The sequence below is a fragment of the Pseudophryne corroboree genome, chromosome 5, assembly GCF_028390025.1.
Source record: "Pseudophryne corroboree isolate aPseCor3 chromosome 5, aPseCor3.hap2, whole genome shotgun sequence".
Lineage (NCBI taxonomy): Eukaryota > Metazoa > Chordata > Amphibia > Anura > Myobatrachidae > Pseudophryne > Pseudophryne corroboree.
In genome coordinates, this window is record NC_086448.1 from 792,362,870 (window position 1) to 792,385,203 (window position 22,334).

The window sequence follows — 22,334 nt, forward strand, 5'->3', positions numbered from 1 at the left end:
CACAGTCCGGCGGCAGCGTGTCTCAGCTGTCAGAACAGGGAGGAGAGCGCGGCTATTGTCGGGCGGCTGCGTGTAGGACTTGAAACCAGCCGCCGGTTCGTGAGCCAATCAGAGCTCGCGGACCGGCAGCCAATCAGGAGCCGCGGCTGACGGTCCGCGAGCTCTGACTGGCTCTCGAACCGGCGGCTGGTTTCAAGTCTTACACGCCGCCGCCCAACATAGCCGCGCTCTCCTCCATGTCCCCTACGAAAGGAGCGGTAAGCGGGACGGGGAGGGGGGGGGGGCATCTGTATACCTGGCACTGTGGGGGTCATCTGTATACCTGGCACTGTGGGGGCATCTGTATACCTGGCACTGTGGGGACATCTGTATACCTGGCACTGTGGGGGCATCTGTATACCTGGCACTGTGAGGGACATTTGTATACCTGGCACTGTGGGGGCATCTGTATACCTGGCACTGTGGGGACATCTGTATACCTGGCACTGTGAGGGGCATTTGTATACCTGGCACTGTGGGGGCATTTGTATACCTGGCACTGTGGGGGCATCTGTATACCTGGCACTGTGGGGGCATCTGTATACCTGCCACTGTGAGGGGCATCTGTATACCTGGCACTGTGGGGGCATCTGTATACCTGGCACTGTGAGGGGCATTTGTATACCTGGCACTGTGGGGGCATTTGTATACCTGGCACTGTGGGGGCATCTGTATACCTGGCACTGTGAGGGGCATTTGTATACCTGGCACTGTGGGGGCAATTGTATACCTGGCACTGTGGGGGCATCTGTATACCTGGCACTGTGGGGGCATCTGTATACCTGCCACTGTGAGGGGCATCTGTATACCTGGCACTGTGGGGGCATCTGTATACCTGGCACTGTGAGGGGCATTTGTATACCTGGCACTGTGGGGGTCATCTGTATACCTGGCACTGTGGGGGCATCTGTATACCTGGCACTGTGGGGACATCTGTATACCTGGCACTGTGAGGGGCATTTGTATACCTGGCACTGTGGGGGCATTTGTATACCTGGCACTGTGGGGGCATCTGTATACCTGGCACTGTGAGGGGCATTTGTATACCTGGCACTGTGGGGGCATCTGTATATACCTGGCACTGTGGGGGCATCTGTATACCTGGCACTGTGAGGGGCATTTGTATACCTGGCACTGTGGGGGCAACTGTATACCTGGCACTGTGGGGACATCTGTATACCTGGCACTGTAAGGGGCATTTGTATACCTGGCACTGTGGGGGCATTTGTATACCTGGCACTGTGGGGGCATCTGTATACCTGGCACTGTGAGGGTCATCTGTATACCTGGCACTGGGGGCATCTGTATACCTGGCACTGTGGGGACATCTGTATACCTGGCACTGTGGGGGCATCTGTATACCTGGCACTGTGGGGGCATCTGTATACCTGCCACTGTGAGGGGCATCTGTATACCTGGCACTGTGGGGGCATCTGTATACCTGGCACTGTGAGGGGCATTTGTATACCTGGCACTGTGGGGGCATTTGTATACCTGGCACTGTGGGGGCATCTGTATACCTGGCACTGTGAGGGGCATTTGTATACCTGGCACTGTGGGGGCAATTGTGGATCTGGCACTGCACTATTGGGGGCATATGTGTATCACGTTCCCATTTTAACTGGCCACACCCATTTTTTGGCACGTGCGGGGGCAGACTTGTATGGCCCCCGAAGGATTTTATAAATATCCAAAAGGCCCTCGGTAGAAAAAAGGTTCCCCACCCCTGGTATAGGTCATTGCGTCAGCCTCATCTAGAATACTGTGTTCAGCTCTGGAGGCCATATCTCCAGAAGGATATTAATATATTAGAGACTGTACAAAGAAGGGCAACTAAAATGGTGCATGGTCTATACCACAAAATTTACCTGGAAAGACTAAAATATCTTAATGTGTATAGTTTGGAGCAGAGAAGGAAAAGCCAGGGAATTATAGAGACTTTCAGATATATCACGGGTTTGAACAAGTTACAAGAAGGAAACTTTCTTCAAATGAAGAGAAGTATTATAGGAGGACATGCTCTGATACGGGAGAAAGGTTCAGGGTAAATTTGAGGAAAAATTACTTCACAGAAAGGGTAGTGGATAAGAGCAATTTAAACATTCATGGGATAGACATAAAGATATCCTTACACAGAAATAAGGATCAAATACGGTTGAGGTAACAATATGGTTAAAACAGAGGCAGACTAGATGCGCCAAGTGGTTGTTGTCTGCCGTCAAATTCTATGTTTCTAATGTCCCCCTTAGAAGCTGTCCCATGTCTGAGCTGGGCACCTCCAACAAGCATGGGCCTGGGTAATTAGTATACACTCCCCCCACCATCGATGCCCATGACCAAGATACAACCACAGAACTTATTGTGCCACCACTTTGCTCCACAAATAATGTACTTTTTGCAAGGTCACTGCAAACTGGAGCAAGTTACTGAGCATTGGTCTCACCGAAGAAGCTTGCTATAATTGTTCTAATTTGGTATGGAATATAGATTGTAAGCTCCACTGGGCACAGGGGCTGATGTAAATGGCCAGATATTCTCTGGAAAGCGCTGCAGAACATATGTGCGCTATATAAATAATTGGTAGCAAATAAAAAAATAATAATATCACTTGTGTATTATAACGTAATATAAAATATTAAGCACCACTTTCCAAGAGAATAAAACCCCTTTCACATCGCAATGCCGAGCCGCACCCAGAAAGGACCTCCCGGGTGCGACCCGCCATTAGACCCTTACACATTGCCTTCCCGCCCCAGCAATATGCCGGGTTGCCATCGAGGGGCTGGGGCCGTGGGGGCATTGGGGGCAGAGGCGGTGCTGGGAGATGAAATCATCTCGGCGCCGCCTCTCCCTATGCAGTGGACGGGTCTCGGGTCACATAGACCCAGCAACCAGTTCACGCTAGAGATGAGCGCCTGAAATTTTTCGGGTTTTGTGTTTTGGTTTTGGGTTCGGTTCCGCGGCCGTGTTTTGGGTTCGAACGCGTTTTGGCAAAACCTCACCGAATTTTTTTTGTCGGATTCGGGTGTGTTTTGGATTCGGGTGTTTTTTTCAAAAAACACTAAAAAACAGCTTAAATCATAGAATTTGGGGGTCATTTTGATCCCAAAGTATTATTAACCTCAAAAACCATAATTTACACTCATTTTCAGTCTATTCTGAATACCTCACACCTCACAATATTATTTTTAGTCCTAAAATTTGCACCGAGGTCGCTGTGTGAGTAAGATAAGCGACCCTAGTGGCCGACACAAACACCGGGCCCATCTAGGAGTGGCACTGCAGTGTCACGCAGGATGTCCCTTCCAAAAAACCCTCCCCAAACAGCACATGACGCAAAGAAAAAAAGAGGCGCAATGAGGTAGCTGTGTGAGTAAGATTAGCGACCCTAGTGGCCGACACAAACACCGGGCCCATCTAGGAGTGGCACTGCAGTGTCACGCAGGATGGCCCTTCCAAAAAACCCTCCCCAAACAGCACATGACGCAAAGAAAAAAAGAGGCGCAATGAGGTAGCTGTGTGAGTAAGATTAGCGACCCTAGTGGCCGACCCAAACACCGGGCCCATCTAGGAGTGGCACTGCAGTGTCACGCAGGATGTCCCTTCCAAAAAACCCTCCCCAAACAGCACATGACGCAAAGAAAAAAAGAGGCGCAATGAGGTAGCTGTGTGAGTAAGATTAGCGACCCTAGTGGCCGACACAAACACCGGGCCCATCTAGGAGTGGCACTGCAGTGTCACGCAGGATGTCCCTTCCAAAAAACCCTCCCCAAACAGCACATGACGCAAAGAAAAAAAGAGGCGCAATGAGGTAGCTGACTGTGTGAGTAAGATTAGCGACCCTAGTGGCCGACACAAACACCGGGCCCATCTAGGAGTGGCACTGCAGTGTCACGCAGGATGTCCCTTCCAAAAAACCCTCCCCAATCAGCACATGATGCAAAGAAAAAGAAAAGAAAAAAGAGGTGCAAGATGGAATTGTCCTTGGGCCCTCCCACCCACCCTTATGTTGTATAAACAAAACAGGACATGCACACTTTAACCAACCCATCATTTCAGTGACAGGGTCTGCCACACGACTGTGACTGATATGACGGGTTGGTTTGGACCCCCCCCAAAAAAAAGAAGCAATTAATCTCTCCTTGCACAAACTGGCTCTACAGAGGCAAGATGTCCACCTCATCTTCACCCTCCGATATATCACCGTGTACATCCCCCTCCTCACAGATTATCAATTCGTCCCCACTGGAATCCACCATCTCAGCTCCCTGTGTACTTTGTGGAGGCAATTGCTGCTGGTCAATGTCTCCGCGGAGGAATTGATTATAATTCATTTTAATGAACATCATCTTCTCCACATTTTCTGGATGTAACCTCGTACGCCGATTGCTGACAAGGTGAGCGGCGGCACTAAACACTCTTTCGGAGTACACACTTGTGGGAGGGCAACTTAGGTAGAATAAAGCCAGTTTGTGCAAGGGCCTCCAAATTGCCTCTTTTTCCTGCCAGTATAAGTACGGACTGTGTGACGTGCCTACTTGGATGCGGTCACTCATATAATCCACCACCATTCTATCAATGTTGAGAGAATCATATGCAGTGACAGTAGACGACATGTCCGTAATCGTTGTCAGGTCCTTCAGTCCGGACCAGATGTCAGCATCAGCAGTCGCTCCAGACTGCCCTGCATCACCGCCAGCGGGTGGGCTCGGAATTCTGAGCCTTTTCCTCGCACCCCCAGTTGCGGGAGAATGTGAAGGAGGAGATGTTGACAGGTCGCGTTCCGCTTGACTTGACAATTTTGTCACCAGCAGGTCTTTCAACCCCAGCAGACTTGTGTCTGCCGGAAAGAGAGATCCAAGGTAGGCTTTAAATCTAGGATCGAGCACGGTGGCCAAAATGTAGTGCTCTGATTTCAACAGATTGACCACCCGTGAATCCTTGTTAAGCGAATTAAGGGCTCCATCCACAAGTCCCACATGCCTAGCGGAATCGCTCCGTGTTAGCTCCTCCTTCAATGTCTCCAGCTTCTTCTGCAAAAGCCGGATGAGGGGAATGACCTGACTCAGGCTGGCAGTGTCTGAACTGACTTCACGTGTGGCAAGTTCAAAGGGCATCAGAACCTTGCACAACGTTGAAATCATTCTCCACTGCGCTTGAGACAGGTGCATTCCACCTACTATATCGTGCTCAATTGTATAGGCTTGAATGGCCTTTTGCTGCTCCTCCAACCTCTGAAGCATATAGAGGGTTGAATTCCACCTCGTTACCACTTCTTGCTTCAGATGATGGCAGGGCAGGTTCAGTAGTTTTTGGTGGTGCTCCAGTCTTCTGTACGTGGTGCCTGTACGCCGAAAGTGTCCCGCAATTCTTCTGGCCACCGACAGCATCTCTTGCACGCCCCTGTCGTTTTTTAAAAAATTCTGCACCACCAAATTCAAGGTATGTGCAAAACATGGGACGTGCTGGAATTTGCCCATATTTAATGCACACACAATATTGCTGGCGTTGTCCGATGCCACAAATCCACAGGAGAGTCCAATTGGGGTAAGCCATTCCGCGATGATCTTCCTCAGTTGCCGTAAGAGGTTTTCAGCTGTGTGCGTATTCTGGAAAGCGGTGATACAAAGCGTAGCCTGCCTAGGAAAGAGTTGGCGTTTGCGAGATGCTGCTACTGGTGCCGCCGCTGCTGTTCTTGCGGCGGGAGTCCATACATCTACCCAGTGGGCTGTCACAGTCATATAGTCCTGACCCTGCCCTGCTCCACTTGTCCACATGTCCGTGGTTAAGTGGACATTGGGTACAACTGCATTTTTTAGGACACTGGTGAGTCTTTTTCTGACGTCCGTGTACATTCTCGGTATCGCCTGCCTAGAGAAGTGGAACCTAGATGGTATTTGGTAACGGGGGCACACTGCCTCAATAAATTGTCTAGTTCCCTGTGAACTAACGGCGGATACCGGACGCACGTCTAACACCAACATAGTTGTCAAGGCCTCAGTTATCCGCTTTGCAGTAGGATGACTGCTGTGATATTTCATCTTCCTCGCAAAGGACTGTTGAACAGTCAATTGCTTACTGGAAGTAGTACAAGTGGGCTTACGACTTCCCCTCTGGGATGACCATCGACTCCCAGCGGCAACAACAGCAGCGCCAGCAGCAGTAGGCGTTACACGCAAGGATGCATCGGAGGAATCCCAGGCAGGAGAGGACTCGTCAGAATTGCCAGTGACATGGCCTGCAGGACTATTGGCATTCCTGGGGAAGGAGGAAATTGACACTGAGGGAGTTGGTGGGGTGGTTTGCGTGAGCTTGGTTACAAGAGGAAGGGATTTACTGGTCAGTGGACTGCTTCCGCTGTAACCCAAAGTTTTTGAACTTGTCACTGACTTATTATGAATGCGCTGCAGGTGACGTATAAGGGAGGATGTTCCGAGGTGGTTAACGTCCTTACCCCTACTTATTACAGCTTGACAAAGGGAACACACGGCTTGACACCTGTTGTCCGCATTTCTGGTGAAATACCTCCACACCGAAGAGCTGATTTTTTTGGTATTTTCACCTGGCATGTCAACGGCCATATTCCTCCCACGGACAACAGGTGTCTCCCCGGGTGCCTGACTTAAACAAACCACCTCACCATCAGAATCCTCCTGGTCAATTTCCTCCCCAGCGCCAGCAACACCCATATCCTCCTCATCCTGGTGTACTTCAACACTGACATCTTCAATCTGACTATCAGGAACTGGACTGCGGGTGCTCCTTCCAGCACTTGCAGGGGGCGTGCAAATGGTGGAAGGCGCATGCTCTTCACGTCCAGTGTTGGGAAGGTCAGGCATCGCAACCGACACAATTGGACTCTCCTTGTGGATTTGGGATTTCGAAGAATGCACAGTTCTTTGCTGTGCTGCTTTTGCCAGCTTGAGTCTTTTCATTTTTCTAGCGAGAGGCTGAGTGCTTCCATCCTCATGTGAAGCTGAACCACTAGCCATGAACATAGGCCAGGGCCTCAGCCGTTCCTTGCCACTCCGTGTGGTAAATGGCATATTGGCAAGTTTACGCTTCTCCTCCGACAATTTTATTTTAGGTTTTGGAGTCCTTTTTTTTCTGATATTTGGTGTTTTGGATTTGACATGCTCTGTACTATGACATTGGGCATCGGCCTTGGCAGACGACGTTGCTGGCATTTCATCGTCTCGGCCATGACTAGTGGCAGCAGCTTCAGCACGAGGTGGAAGTGGATCTTGATCTTTCCCTAATTTTGGAACCTCAACATTTTTGTTCTCCATATTTTAATAGGCACAACTAAAAGGCACCTCAGGTAAACAATGGAGATGGATACTAGTATACAATTATGGACTGCCTGCCGACTGCAGACACAGAGGTAGCCACAGCCGTGAACTACCGTACTGTACTGTGTCTGCAGCTAATATAGACTGGTTGATAAAGAGAAGATGTCTATGTAACTATGTATGTATAAAGAAGACTGAAAAAAATCCACGGTTAGGTGGTATACAATTATGGACGGACTGCCTGCCGAGTGCAGACACAGAGGTAGCCACAGCCGTGAACTACCGTACTGTACTGTGTCTGCAGCTAATATAGACTGGTTGATAAAGAGAAGATGTCTATGTAACTATGTATGTATAAAGAAGAATGAAAAAAAACCACGGTTAGGTGGTATACAATTATGGACGGACTGCCTGCCGAGTGCAGACACAGAGGTAGCCACAGCCGTGAACTACCGTACTGTACTGTGTCTGCAGCTAATATAGACTGGTTGATAAAGAGAAGATGTCTATGTAACTATGTATGTATAAAGAAGAATGAAAAAAATCCACGGTTAGGTGGTATTACAATTATGGACGGACTGCCTGCCGAGTGCAGAGACACAGAGGTAGCCACAGCCGTGAACTACCGTACTGTGTCTGCTGCGACTGGATGATAAATGATATAAAAAATATATATATATCACTACTGCAGCCGGACAGGTATATATTATATATTATATAATGACGGACCTGCTGGACACTGTCTGTCAGCAGAATGAGTTTTATTTTTATAGAATAAAAAAAAAAAAAACACACAAGTGAAGTCACACGACGAGTGTTTAACTTTTTCAGGCAATCACAATATAAGTATACTACTAACTATACTGGTGGTCAGTGTGGTCAGGTCACTGGTCAGTCACACTGGCAGTGGCACTCCTGCAGCAAAAGTGTGCACTGTTTAATTTTAATATAATATGTACTCCTGGCTCCTGCTATAACCTATAACTGGCACTGCAGTAGTGCTCCCCAGTCTCCCCCACAATTATAAGCTGTGTGAGCTGAGCAGTCAGACAGATATATAATATATATAGATGATGCAGCACACTGGCCTGAGCCTGAGCAGTGCACACAGATATGGTATGTGACTGACTGAGTCACTGTGTGTATCGCTTTTTTCAGGCAGAGAACGGATATATTAAATAAACTGCACTGTGTGTCTGGTGGTCACTCACTATATAATATATTATGTACTCCTGGCTCCTGCTATAACCTATAACTGGCACTGCAGTAGTGCTCCCCAGTCTCCCCCACAATTATAAGCTGTGTGAGCTGAGCAGTCAGACAGATATATATAATATTATATATAGATAATAGATGATGCAGCACACTGGCCTGAGCCTGAGCAGTGCACACAGATATGGTATGTGTGACTGACTGAGTCACTGTGTGTATCGCTTTTTTCAGGCAGAGAACGGATATATTAAATAAACTGCACTGTGTGTCTGGTGGTCACTCACTATATAATATATTATGTACTCCTGGCTCCTGCTATAACCTATAACTGGCACTGCAGTAGTGCTCCCCAGTCTCCCCCACAATTATAAGCTGTGTGAGCTGAGCAGTCAGACAGATATATATAATATTATATATAGATAATAGATGATGCAGCACACTGGCCTGAGCCTGAGCAGTGCACACAGATATGGTATGTGACTGACTGAGTCACTGTGTGTATCGCTTTTTTCAGGCAGAGAACGGATATATTAAATAAACTGCACTGTGTGTCTGGTGGTCACTCACTATATAATATATTATGTACTCCTGGCTCCTGCTATAACCTATAACTGGCACTGCAGTAGTGCTCCCCAGTCTCCCCCACAATTATAAGCTGTGTGAGCTGAGCAGTCAGACAGATATATATAATATTATATATAGATAATAGATGATGCAGCACACTGGCCTGAGCCTGAGCAGTGCACACAGATATGGTATGTGACTGAGTCACTGTGTGCTGTGTATCGCTTTTTTCAGGCAGAGAACGGATTATAAAGTAAACTGCACTGTCCTCACTAGTAAACTCTCTCCACTCAGTCTCTACACTTCTACAGTAACAGTACTCCTCCTAGTCAGCTCCAGTAAATCTCTCTCAGTCTCTTATAATCTAAATGGAGAGGACGCCAGCCACGTCCTCTCCCTATCAATCTCAATGCACGTGTGAAAATGGCGGCGACGCGCGGCTCCTTATATAGAATCCGAGTCTCGCGATAGAATCCGAGCCTCGCGAGAATCCGACAGCGTCATGATGACGTTCGGGCGCGCTCGGGTTAACCGAGCAAGGCGGGAAGATCCGAGTCTGCTCGGACCCGTGAAAAAAACCATGAAGTTCTGGCGGGTTCGGATTCAGAGAAACCGAACCCGCTCATCTCTAGTTCACGCTGTACCTGACCTGGTAATAATAAACCGAGAATAACCTTTCTTTATTCCTGTGTTGAATTACTGGGTCAGGCGACCCGGGAATTCGTCACTGACCACTTTCACGCCGCACAGCGACCTGTGTCGACCCGGCAATATACCAGGTCGATACCGGGTTATTTGTGCGGTGTGAATGGGGTATATCAGGTCAGTTTGCCGTTATTACACCATGCCAGGTTGAGTATCGTCAGAGGATAGAAGTGCCTCGTAATGCTTAGTGTTCACGCTAGGCTGTTTTAGCAGGGCGCCGCGCCCTGCCCGATTTTTTAAGGGCAAAATCCGCATTGCCCCTTCTGCGGCGCCCTGCTAGAACAGCTGCCCGCATCCTGCCCTCCCAGCGCGTAAAGATGCTGTGCGCATGCGGGCGGCATACATTCACGCTGTGAGAGAGCTTGGGGTAAGTCCAGCACCTCCGTAGGTGCTGGGCACGCCCCCAGAAGTGACGCTGCCGCCCCCTGTTTTAACGTCTGTGGGCTGAACCGCCCACTATTATTATGCAAATTGACAATTTTGCGTAGCCATGCCCCTTTTTCGGCGCGCGTGGTGACCCTCACAGTCCGGCTCCCTGCCCTGCCCAAATCCTAGAGTGAACACTAATGCTGGTGTTGCAGATACATTACCTTGACAAGAAAAGTGTATAAAAAAAGAAAAAAGTTTAAAGAAAAGAAAAATGTTCCCTTTTACATGCTAATGACAATCCAATGCATGACATACTTTCTTATTCAATACAGCTAATATATGGCACAAAAATGATATTAATTTTATATTGCAAATGTCAGGTATGTACTTTAAAAGAAATATATATTGCAGGTCCTAATGAAGTAGTCTTTCTACCCAGGGAAACGCTCGATCTGAAGCGCCGTGATAAACCTGACAACTGGTATTTAATAAACGTTGAATCTTATATTAGTTGTAGTTTCCTAAAGAAAAATGTCTCAACACTTTTGAAAAACTTTCCGTAGCACTAGCCCAAAGGCAACGTGTAACCTTTTTATTATATAATTAGGGACATCCATTATCTTACAACAATGTATCTTAAAGTCACAAGGAAAATGCCACTTTGATAATCACTTTCAATTAGCTTTGAGCTAAGCGTGCGCTCATAAAATGTCTTCCTTCTTTAATTTTGAATTAGGAAACATTGTAGACATAATCCCTCCAGACTGTGTATCATTTAAGGTAGTTTGTGCTAAAATAAATCAAAAATAGTATAATTGTCGTAATCCGTACAATGGCTTTCAGAGCGATTTCATTACCCACTCATTAGCAGATAGGATGACTAGTTCATCTCTGCTGACCTTTGCTGCAAGCTAACCTTTCTCAGTCTTTTCTACGTGTCTACTGGATGTATCACTGCGGGAGGAATTACTACACGGTGCTACTAGAAGGGCTGACGGAGTCAGGAGCAATACAAAAGTACTATTAACTTTTTACTGCACCAATTTACACATCGTTATATGGAAAATTGCTCATTTAATTCCTTCAAATTTGGGGTTAATGTGCACTTCATTGACCAGAACAGACTTTGTGGTTCTTCAATGAATGCTTTACCAGGGGTAACTATTTATATACTGTATATGTATTATATATCCTGCTTATAATTTATTTTTGATTTTTTTTTAAATATATTTTATTTTGTTAACGTATTAGAACGAATATATTTTCTTCCTCTTTTAACGAGGACCGGAGACCTTGCCAGCTCCTGTGCAGGTCCATCTTCCCGAATAGATCACCACTGGACAAGTATAGGGAGGTGCCCTCTTAGGCAGCCACAGTCACTGATTGGTCAGTCATGGGTGCTAGGTGACCCCTTGAACCCATTGGCCCATGTGCACTGTACATCCTACACCCATGATATACTCACCACTGTGCTGTTAGAAGATCCTGCTCCTTCTTCTAACTCTTGCTCTGTGACTTCCATTCCCCTCATATTAGGACATCTCCTCTTTCACCTTCATTTCTGATCTCAGTCACACAAGTGGACAGGGCACTGCCTCCTGCAAGACTAGAACTCTTGCATACAGTATTTACACATTATATGCGACCATATACAGTTGTGCTCATAAGTTTACAAACCCTAGCAGAATTTGTGATTTTCTGGCCATTTGTCAGAGAATATGAATGATAACTCACAAACTTTTCTTTCACTCATGGTTAGTGGTTGGGTGAAGCCATTTATTGTCAAACAACGGTGTTTACTCTTTTTAAATCATAATGACAATAGAAACTACCCAAATTAGCCTGATCAAAAGTTTACATACCCTGGAGATTTTGGCCTGATAACATGCACACAAGTTGACACAAACGGGTTTGAATGGCTACTAAAGGTAACCATCCTCACCTGTGATCTGTTTGCTTGTAATCAGTGTGTGTGTGTATAAAAGGTCAGTGAGTTTCTGGGCTCCTGAAAGACCCTTGCATCTTTCATCCAGTGCTGCACTGACGTGTCTGGAATCTAAGTCATGGGGAAAGCAAAAGAATTGTCAAAGGATCTGCGGGAAAAGGTAATTGAACTGTATAAAACAGGAAAAGGATATAAAAAGATATCCAAGCAAATGAGAATGCCAATCAGCAGTGTTCAAACTCTAATTAAGAAGTAGAAAATGAGGGATTCTGTGGAAACCAAATCACGGTCAGGTAGACCAACAAAAATTTCAGCCACATCTGCCAGGAAAATTGTTCTGGATGCAAAGAAAAATCCACAAATAACTTCAGCTGAAATACAGGACTCTGAAAAAAAGTGGTGTGGTTGTTTCAAGATGCACAATAAGGAGGCATTTGAAGAAAAATGGGCTGCATGGTGGAGTCGCCAGAAGAAAGCCATTACTACGCAAATGCCACAAAGCATCCCGCTTACAATACTCCAAACAGCACAGAGATAAGCCTCAAAACTTCTGTCACAAAGTCATTTGCAGTGATGAGACCAAAATGTAACTTTTTGGCCACAACCATAAACGTTACATTTTGAGAGGAGTCAACAAGGCCTATGATGAAAGGTACACCATTCCTACTGTGAAACACGGAGGTGGATCGCTAATGTTTTGGGGATGTGTGAGGTACAAAGTCACTGGAAACTTGGTCAAAATTGATGGCAAGATGAATGCAGCGGGATCCGGACTGAAAGTTGACAGTAACTAGGTCGACAATGTCTAGGTCGACCACTATTGGTCGACAGTAACTAGGTCGACAGGGTCTTTAGGTCGACATGTCAAAAGGTCGACATGCGTTTTTCACACTTTTTTTCTTTTTTTTAACCTTTTCATACTTAACGATCCATGTGGACTACGATTGGAACGGTAATCTGTGCGGAGCGAAGCGGTAGCGGAGCGAAGGCACCATGCCCGAAGCATGGCGAGCAAAGCGAGCCATGAGACGGGACGCGGTGCACTAATTGGGGTTCCCGGTCACTCTACGAAGAAAACGACACCAAAATAACATTAAAAACTCATGTCGACCTTTTGACCTGTCGACCTAGAACATGTCAACCTAAAGACCCTGTCGACCTAGACACCCTGTCGACGTAGTTACTGTCGACCAATAGTGGTCGACCTAGTTACTGTCGACTTTCAATACCACACCCGAATGCAGCATGTTATCAGAAAATACTGGAGGAAAATTTGCACTCATCAGCCCGGAAGTTGCGCATGGGACGTACTTGGACGTTCCAACATGACAATGATCCAAAACACAAGGCCAAGTCGACCTGTCATTGAATAAATTGAAGGTTCTGGAGTGGCCATCTCAGTCTCCTGACCTCAATATCATTGAGCCACTCTGAGGAGATCTCAAACGTGCAGTTCATGCAAGACAGCCCAAGAATTTACAGGAACTGGAGGCTTTTTGCTAAGAAGTATGGGCAGCTTTACCATCTGAGAAAATAAAGAGCCTCATCCACAACTGCCACAAAAGACTTCAAGCTGTCATTGATGTTAAAGAGGACAATAAACGGTATTAAGAACTGGGGTATGTAAACTTTTGATAAGGGTCATTTGAGTAGTTTCTGTTGTCATTATGATTTAAAAAGAGTAAACACAGTTGTTTGACAATAAATGGCTTCACCCAACCACTAACCATGAGTGAAAGAAAAGTTTGTGAGTTATCATTCATATTCTCTGACAAATGGCCAGAAAATCACAAATTCTGCTAGGGTATGTAAACTTATGAGCACAACTGTATATCTGGATGATCTGATTGGCTATAAGATTTCCTTTTCCTACAAGGGAAGCATGTGCTCCGTAGATGCAACCTAATTAGACTTGACTGCATCCCCAGATTATTATAAGGGGGCGATATTTTGTTAGTTCTTTTCAAATAAGTCACTACTTTAATAGTAACTGTAGAGTATGATAAGGGTACAACAGATTATGAATTATTTTATAAAGAAGCATACTATTTTCTATAATTACCCTGGTATCTACAGTACATGGATACCAGGAAGGGCCCAATGTCATTCAGCATTGCGTGGGTCATCTCTAGGTGGGGAAGCTATATGTTTGTTCAACACCTGTCCCCAAACCCCACCACCAGCACCCAACTTGATCACCAGACCTGATGCTGAATAGAATGGGTCTGTTACTGAAGGATGAGGGGTGTTTTTTCTTTTACATTTTTTTTTTCTCACCGTGAGATAGTCCAACCTGCAGATGTTGTGCCGGTTTTAAAAAATGCAGCATCTGGATGACACACCTGGCGATTGGGAGGCAAATTATCACCTTTAATTTGCCACTGGCTATTACATATTCTTCTAAATGTTGGAAACTTTGTTGAAAGTCACATTTACAAGAGCAAATGGTATCCCGTACGTATGGAAAGCCCTGTGCACAATGTATCTGGGTGCTAATACCATTACCAATTTTAAAGGTAAAACAAGGAATGAGAGGTCCCTTTTGCTACAGTACAATTGCTGTATCCCCTACATACTTACCGACTTCTGGGCTGCTCTCTCCGGGAGAGAGCAGCCCGTCGGCTCAGCAGGGGGGGGCTGGCAGTCAGGTGACGTGCAAGGGGGGCGGGCCGGAGGCGGAACAGGGCGGACCGGGGGCGGAACGGGGCGTGGCTTCTGGATTGTGTCATTTAAGCCACGCCCCCGCTGTGTAATGCCGCGATTACCGGCATTATACAGCAGGGGGCGTGGTTACGATGACGCGATTCAACAAGAATCGCGTCATCGCCTGCCCGGTCCGCCCACTTTACTCGTTAAGTGGGCGGCGGGCAGGGGGTGACCCTCGTAAATCGGGAGACTTGCCTGCTCTTACGGGGGGCCAGGAGGGTCACCCGTTTTTCAGGAGCCTCCCGGCCATTCCGGGAGGGTAGGCAAGTATGCCCCTACTACTACTGGTACAGCCTACACACTGACTGCATCATCTGTGCGGCTGAGTACTATTTCCATGCTAGCCTCTGATGGTGCAGTGGTTGGGAGAGGAAGACCAGGAATTAATCCAGAATGTAACCATAAAAATAATTTTTAAAGTATGTTCTGTAATATTAAATATACCCAAACTTTACTGTTTAAATAATGCATCATGCAAGAATTGGAGTGTCCTTTCTTTGGCCCTCATTCCGAGTTGATCGCTCGCAAGGCGATTTTAGCAGAGTTACACACGCTAAGCCGCCGCCTACTGGGAGTGTATCTTAGCTTCTTAAAATTGCGACCGATGTATTCGCAATATTGCGATTACAAACTACTTAGCAGTTTCAGAGTAGCTTCAGACTTACTCGGCATCTGCGATCAGTTCAGTGCTTGTCGTTCCTGGTTTGACGTCACAAACACACCCAGCGTTCGCCCAGACACTCCCCCGTTTCTCCGGCCACTCCTGCGTTTTTTCCGGAAACGGTAGCGTTTTTATCCACACGCCCATAAAACGCCGTGTTTCCGCCCAGTAACACCCATTTCTCTAACGTCCTAAGTGGATGCTGGGGACTCCGTAAGGACCATGGGGAATAGCGGCTCCGCAGGAGACTGGGCACATCTAAAGAAAGCTTTAGGACTAACTGGTGTGCACTGGCTCCTCCCCCTATGACCCTCCTCCAAGCCTCAGTTAGATTTCTGTACCCGACGAGAAGGGTGCACACTAGGGGCTCTCCTGAGCTTCTTAGTGAAAGTTTTAGTTTAGGTTTTTTATTTTCAGTGAGACCTGCTGGCAACAGGCTCACTGCATCGAGGGACTAAGGGGAGAAGAAGCGAACTCACCTGACTGCAGAGTGGATTGGGCTTCTTGGCTACTGGACATTAGCTCCAGAGGGACGATCACAGGTTCAGCCTGGATGGGTCCCAGAGCCGCGCCGCCGGCCCCCTTACAGAGCCAGAAGAGCGAAGAGGTCCGGAAAAAGCGGCGGCAGAAGACGTTCCTGTCTTCAATAAGGTAGCGCACAGCACTGCAGCTGTGCGCCATTGCTCTCAGCACACTTCATACTCCGGTCACTGAGGGTGCAGGGCGCTGGGGGGGGCGCCCTGAGACGCAATAAAACACGATTAAAATACCTTACATGGCAAAAAAAATACATCACATATAGCTCCTGGGCTATATGGATGCATTTAACCCCTGCCAGAATGTACAAAAAACCGGGAGATAAGGCCGCCGAAAAAGGGGCGGAGCCTATCTCCTCAGCACACTGGCGCCATTTTCCCTCACAGCTCAGTTGGAGGGAAGCTCCCCTGGCTCTCCCCTGCAGTCACTACACTACAGAAAGGGTTAAAAAAGAGAGGGGGGCACTAATTAGGCGCAGTATTAACAATACAGCAGCTATAAGGGGAAAAACACTTATATAAGGTTATCCCTGTATATATATAGCGCTCTGGTGTGTGCTGGCAAACTCTCCCTCTGTCTCCCCAAAGGGCTAGTGGGGTCCTGTCCTCTATCAGAGCATTCCCTGTGTGTGTGCTATGTGTCGGTACGTTTGTGTCGACATGTATGAGGAGAAAAATGATGTGGAGACGGAACAGAGTGTCTGTAACAGTGATGTCACCCCCTAGGGGGTCGACACCTGAGTGGATGTACTGTTGAAAATTACGTGACCGTGTCAGCTCTGTATAAAAAACAATGGTTGACATGAGACAGCCGGCTACTCAGCTTGTGCCTGTCCAGACGTCTCATAGGCCGTCAGGGGCTCTAAAGCGCCCGTTACCTCAGATGGCAGATACAGACGCCGACACGGATACTGACTCCTGTGTCGACGGTGAAGAGACAACCGTGATTTCCAGTAGGGCCACACGTTACATGATTGTGACAATGGAAAATGTGTTATACATTTCTGATAATACGAGTACCACCAAAAAGGGGTATTATGTTCGGTGAGGGAAAAACTACCTGTAGTTTTCCTGAATCTGAGAAATAAAATGAGGTGTGTGATGATGCGTGGGTTTCCCCCCGATAACAATTGATAATTTCTTAAAAAGTATTGGCTGTATTCCCTTTCCCGCCAGAGGTTAGGGTGCGTTGGGAAACACCCCCTAGGGGGGATAAGGCGCTCACACGCTTGTAAGAACAAGGGCTCTACCCTCTCATGAGATGGCCGCCCTTAAGGATCCTGCTGATAAAAAGCAGGAGGGTATCCAAAAATGTATCTACACACATACTGGTGTTATACTGCGACCAGCAATCGCCTCAGCCTGGAGGTGCAGTGCTGGGTTGGCATGGTCGGATTCCCTGACTGGAAATATTGATATCCTAGATAAGGATAGTATATTATTGCCGATAGAGCATTTAAAAGATGCATTTCTATATATGCATGATGCACAGCGGAAGATTTGCCGACTGGCATCAAGTATAAGTGCGTTGTCCAATTCTACCAGTAAAATGGTCAGGTGATGCGGATTCCAAACGGCATTTGGAAGTATTGCCTTTAAAAAAGGGACATTTGGGGTCGGTCTTTTAGACCTGGTGGCCACGGCAACAACTGGGAAATCCACGTTTGTACCCCAGGTCGCCTCTCAAAATAAGACGCCGTATTATCAGGCGCAGTCCTTTGTTGGCAAGCGGACAAAAGGTTCCTCTTTTCTGCTCGTGACAGAGGGAGAGGAAAAAGGCTGCAGAGATTAGCCAGTTCCCAGGAACAGAAACCCTTTCCCGCCTCTGCCAAGCCCTCAGTATGACGCTAGGGCTTTACAAGCTCAGGCACAGTGGGGACCCGTTCTCAATGAATTTCAGTGCGCAGTGGGCTCACTCGCAAGTAGACCCCTGGATCCTTCAGGTAATATCTCAGGGGTACATATTGGAATTCGAGACGTCTCCCCCTCGCCGTTTCCAAAAGTCGGCTTTACCGACGTCTCCCTCTGACAGGGAGGCAGTTTTGGAAGCCATTCACAAGCTGTATTCCCAGCAGGTGATAAGCAAGGTACCCCTCCTGCAACAGGGAACGGGGTATTATTCCACACTATTGTGGTACCGAAGCCAGACGGATCGGTGAGACCGATTCTAAATCTAAAATCTTTGAACACTTACATACAGAGGTTCAAATTCAAGATTGAGTCACTCAGAGCAGTGATTGCGAACCTGGAAGAAGGGGACTACATGATGTCTCGGGACATCAAGGATGCTTACCTTCATGTCAAAATTTACCCTTCTCACCAAGGGTACCTCAGGTTATGGTACAGAACTGTCACTATCAGTTCAGACGCTGCCGTAGGGATGGTCCACGGCACCCCGGGTCTTTACCATGGTAATGGCCGAAATGATATCCCTTCGAAGGAAGGGAATTTTAGTTATCCCTTACTTGGACGATTCCCTGATAAGGGTATGATCCAGGGAACAGTTGAAAGTCGTTGTAGCACTATCTCAGGTAGTGTTGCGGCAGCACGATTGGATTCTCAATATTCCAAATTCGCAGCTGGTTCCGACGACTTGTCTTCTTTTTCCTAGGGATGATCCTGGACACAGTCCAGAAAAAGGTGTTTCTCCCGGAAGAGAGAGCCTGGGAGTTATCCGAGCTAGTCAGGAACCTCCTAAAACCGAACCAAGTCTCAGTGCATCAATGCACAAGGGTTCTGGGTAAAAATGGTGGCTTCCTACGAAGCAATCCCATTCGTTAGATTCTACGCAAGAACTTTCCAGTGAAACCTACTGGACAAATGGTCCGGGTCGCATTTTCAGATGCATCAGCGGATAACCCTGTCACCAAGGACAAGGGTATCCATCCTGTGGTGGTTGCAGAGTGCTCATCTTCTAGAGGGCCGCAGATTCGGCATTCAGGACTGGGTCCTGGTGACCACGGATGCCAGCCTGCGAGGCTGGGGAGCAGTCACACAGGGAAGGAATATCCAGGGCTTAGGGTCAAGCCTGGATACATCACTTCACATAAATATCCTGAAGCTAAGGGCCATTTACAATGCTCTAAGCTTAGCAAGACCTCTGCTTCAAGGTCAGCCGGTGTTGATCCAGTCGGACAACATCATGGCAGTCACCCACGTAAACAGACAGGGTGGCACAAGAAGCAGGAGGGCAATGGCAGAAGCTGCAAGGATTCTTCGCTGGGCGGAAAATCATGTGATAGCACTGTCAACAGTATTCATTCCGGGAGTGGACAACTGGGAAGCAGACTTCCTCAGCACGACCTCCACCCAGGAGAGTGGGGACTTCACCCAGAAGTCTTCCACATGATTAAAAAACTCGACAGGTATTGCGCCAGGTCAAGAGACCCTCAGGCAATAGTTGTAGACGCTCTGGTAACACCGTGGGTGTACCGGTCAGTGTATGTGTTCCCTCCTCTGCCTCTCATACCCAAGGTACTGAGATTGATAAGATGGAGAGGAGAAAGCACTATATTCGTGGCTCCGGATTGGCCAAGAAGGACTTGGTAACCGGAACTTCAAGAGATGCTCACGGAGGATCCGTGGCCTCTACCTCTAAGAAGGGACCTGCTCCAGCAAGGACCCTGTCTGTTCCAAGACTTACCGCGGCTGCGTTTGACGGCATGGCGGTTGAACACCGGATCCTGAAGGAAAAAAGGCATTCCGGATGAAGTCATCCCTATCCTGATCTAAAGCCAGGAAGGATGTAACCGCAAAAACATTATCACCGCAATTGGCGAAAATATGTTGCGTAGTGCGAGACCAGTAAGGCCCGACGGAGGAAATTCAACTGGGTCGATTCCTACATTTCCTGAAAACAGGAGTGTCTATGGGCCTGAAATTGGGGTCCATTAAGGTTCAGATTTCGGCCCTGTCAATTTTCTTCCAAAAAAGAACTAGCTTCAGTCCCTGAAGTTTAGACGTTTGTAAAAGGGGTACTGCATATACAGCCTCCTTTTGTGCCTCCAGTGGCAATTTGGGATCTCAATGTAGTTTGGGTTCCAAACGTCACATTGGTTTGAACCACTTAAATCTGTGGAGTTAAAATATCTCACATGGAAAGTGGTCATGCTGTTGGCCCTGGCCTGGGCCAGGCGCGTGTCAGAATTGGCGGCTTTATCCTGTAAAAGCCCTTATCTGATTTTCCATTCGGACAGGGCGGAATTGAGGATTCGTCCTCAGTTTCTCCCTAAGGTGGTTCCAGCGTTTTCACCTGAACCAACTTATTGTGGTGCCTGCGGCTACTAGGGACTTGGAGGAATCCAAGTTGCTGGATGTTGTCAGGGCCCTGAAAATATGTTTCCAGGACGGCTGGAGTCAGGAAATCTGACTCGCTGTTTATCCTGTATGCACCCAACAAGCTGGGTGCTCCTGCTTCTAAGCAGACTATTGCTCGTTGGATTTGTAGTACAATTCAGCTTGCACATTCTGTGGCAGGCCTGCCACAGCTAAAATCTGTAAAAGCCCGTTCCACAAGGAAAGGGGCTCATCTTGGGCGGCTGCCCGAGGGGTCTCGGCTTTACAACTTTGCCGAGCAGCTACTTGGTCAGGGGCAAACACGTTTGCTAAATTCTACAAATTTGATACCCTGGCTGAGGAGGACCTGGAGTTCTCTCATTCGGTGCTGCAGAGTCATCCGCACTCTCCCGCCCGTTTGGGAGCTTTGGTATAATCCCCATGGTCCTTACGGAGTCCCCAGCATCCACTTAGGACGTTAGAGAAAATAAGAATTTACTTACCGATAATTCTATTTCTCATAGTCCGTAGTGGATGCTGGGCGCCCATCCCAAGTGCGGATTGTCTGCAATACTTGTACATAGTTATTGTTACAAAAATCGGGTTATTATTGTTGGGAGCCATCTTTTCAGAGGCTCCTCTGTTATCATACTGTTAACTGGGTTCAGATCACAAGTTATACGGTGTGATTGGTGTGGGTGGTATGAGTCTTACCCGGGATTCAAAATCCTTCCTTATTGTGTACGCTCGTCCGGGCACAGTATCCTAACTGAGGCTTGGAGGAGGGTCATAGGGGGAGGAGCCAGTGCACACCAGTTAGTCCTAAAGCTTTCTTTAGATGTGCCCAGTCTCCTGCGGAGCCGCTATTCCCCATGGTCCTTACGGAGTCCCCAGCATCCACTACGGACTATGAGAAATAGAATTATCGGTAAGTAAATTCTTATTTTCCTGTCAATCACACTACGATCGCCGGAGCGAAGAAAAAGCCGTGAGTAAAAATACTATCTTCATTGTTAAATTACTTGGCGCAGTCGCAGTGCGAATATTGCGCATGCGTACTAAGCGGAATTTCACTGCGATGCGATGAAAATTACCGAGCGAACGACTCGGAATGAGGGCCTTTATTCAGTGGGAATATATCCACATCTTGCAAAATAATTATACATGCCATTTAAAAAAAAAAAATGTCAGTCTTTTGGTTTCAGTTATGTTTGTAACTTGGGGGGTCATTCCGAGTTGTTCGCTCGTTGCCGATTTTCGCAACGGAGCGTTTAAGGCAAAAATGCGCATGGTACGCAGTGTGCATGCGCTAAGTATTTTAGCACAAAACTTAGTAGATTTACTCACGTCCGAACGAAGAATTTTCATCGTTGAAGTGATCGGAGTGTGAGTGACAGGAAGTGGGTGTTTCTGGGCGGAAACTGACCATTTTCTGGGAGTGTGCGGAAAAACGCAGGCGTGCCAGGATAAAACGCGGGAGTGCCTGGAGAAACGGGGAAGTGGCTGGCCGAACGCAGGGCGTGTTTGTGACGTCAAACCAGGAACGAAACGGGCTGAGCTGATCGCAGTGTAGGAGTAAGTCTCGAGCTACTCAGAAACTGCTAAGAATTTTCTATTCACAATTCTGCTAGTCTTTCATTTGCAATTCTGCTAAACTAAGATACACTCCCAGAGGGCGGCGGCCTAGCGTGTGCAATGCTGCTAAAATCTGCTAGCGAGCGAACAACACGGAATGACCCCCTTGGCCCATTATTTTATTATTATTATTATTATTATTATCATCCTTTATTTATATGACGCAACAAAGGGTCTGTAGCGCCTTTCAAAGTACATAAACAGAAACAGTATACACCAAACATGAAAAAAAGAGACTGACAGCACAAAACATTGCAGACATTTATTTATGTACTATTTATTACCAGTTATTTATATAGCGCACACATATTCCGCAGCTCTTATACAGAGAATATTTGCCCATTCACATCAGTCCCTGCCCCAGTGGAGCTTACAATCTATATTCCCTACCACAT

At 47.2% G+C, this 22,334-nt stretch overlaps 1 protein-coding gene across 1 annotated transcript in view; it reads left to right on the forward strand.

The window, feature by feature from the left end:
- The window catches only part of DGKB (diacylglycerol kinase beta), a 903,118-nt gene that overhangs the window by 872,698 nt on the left and 8,086 nt on the right, over window positions 1-22,334 (forward strand). The gene's annotated exons all lie outside the window — the stretch shown is intronic.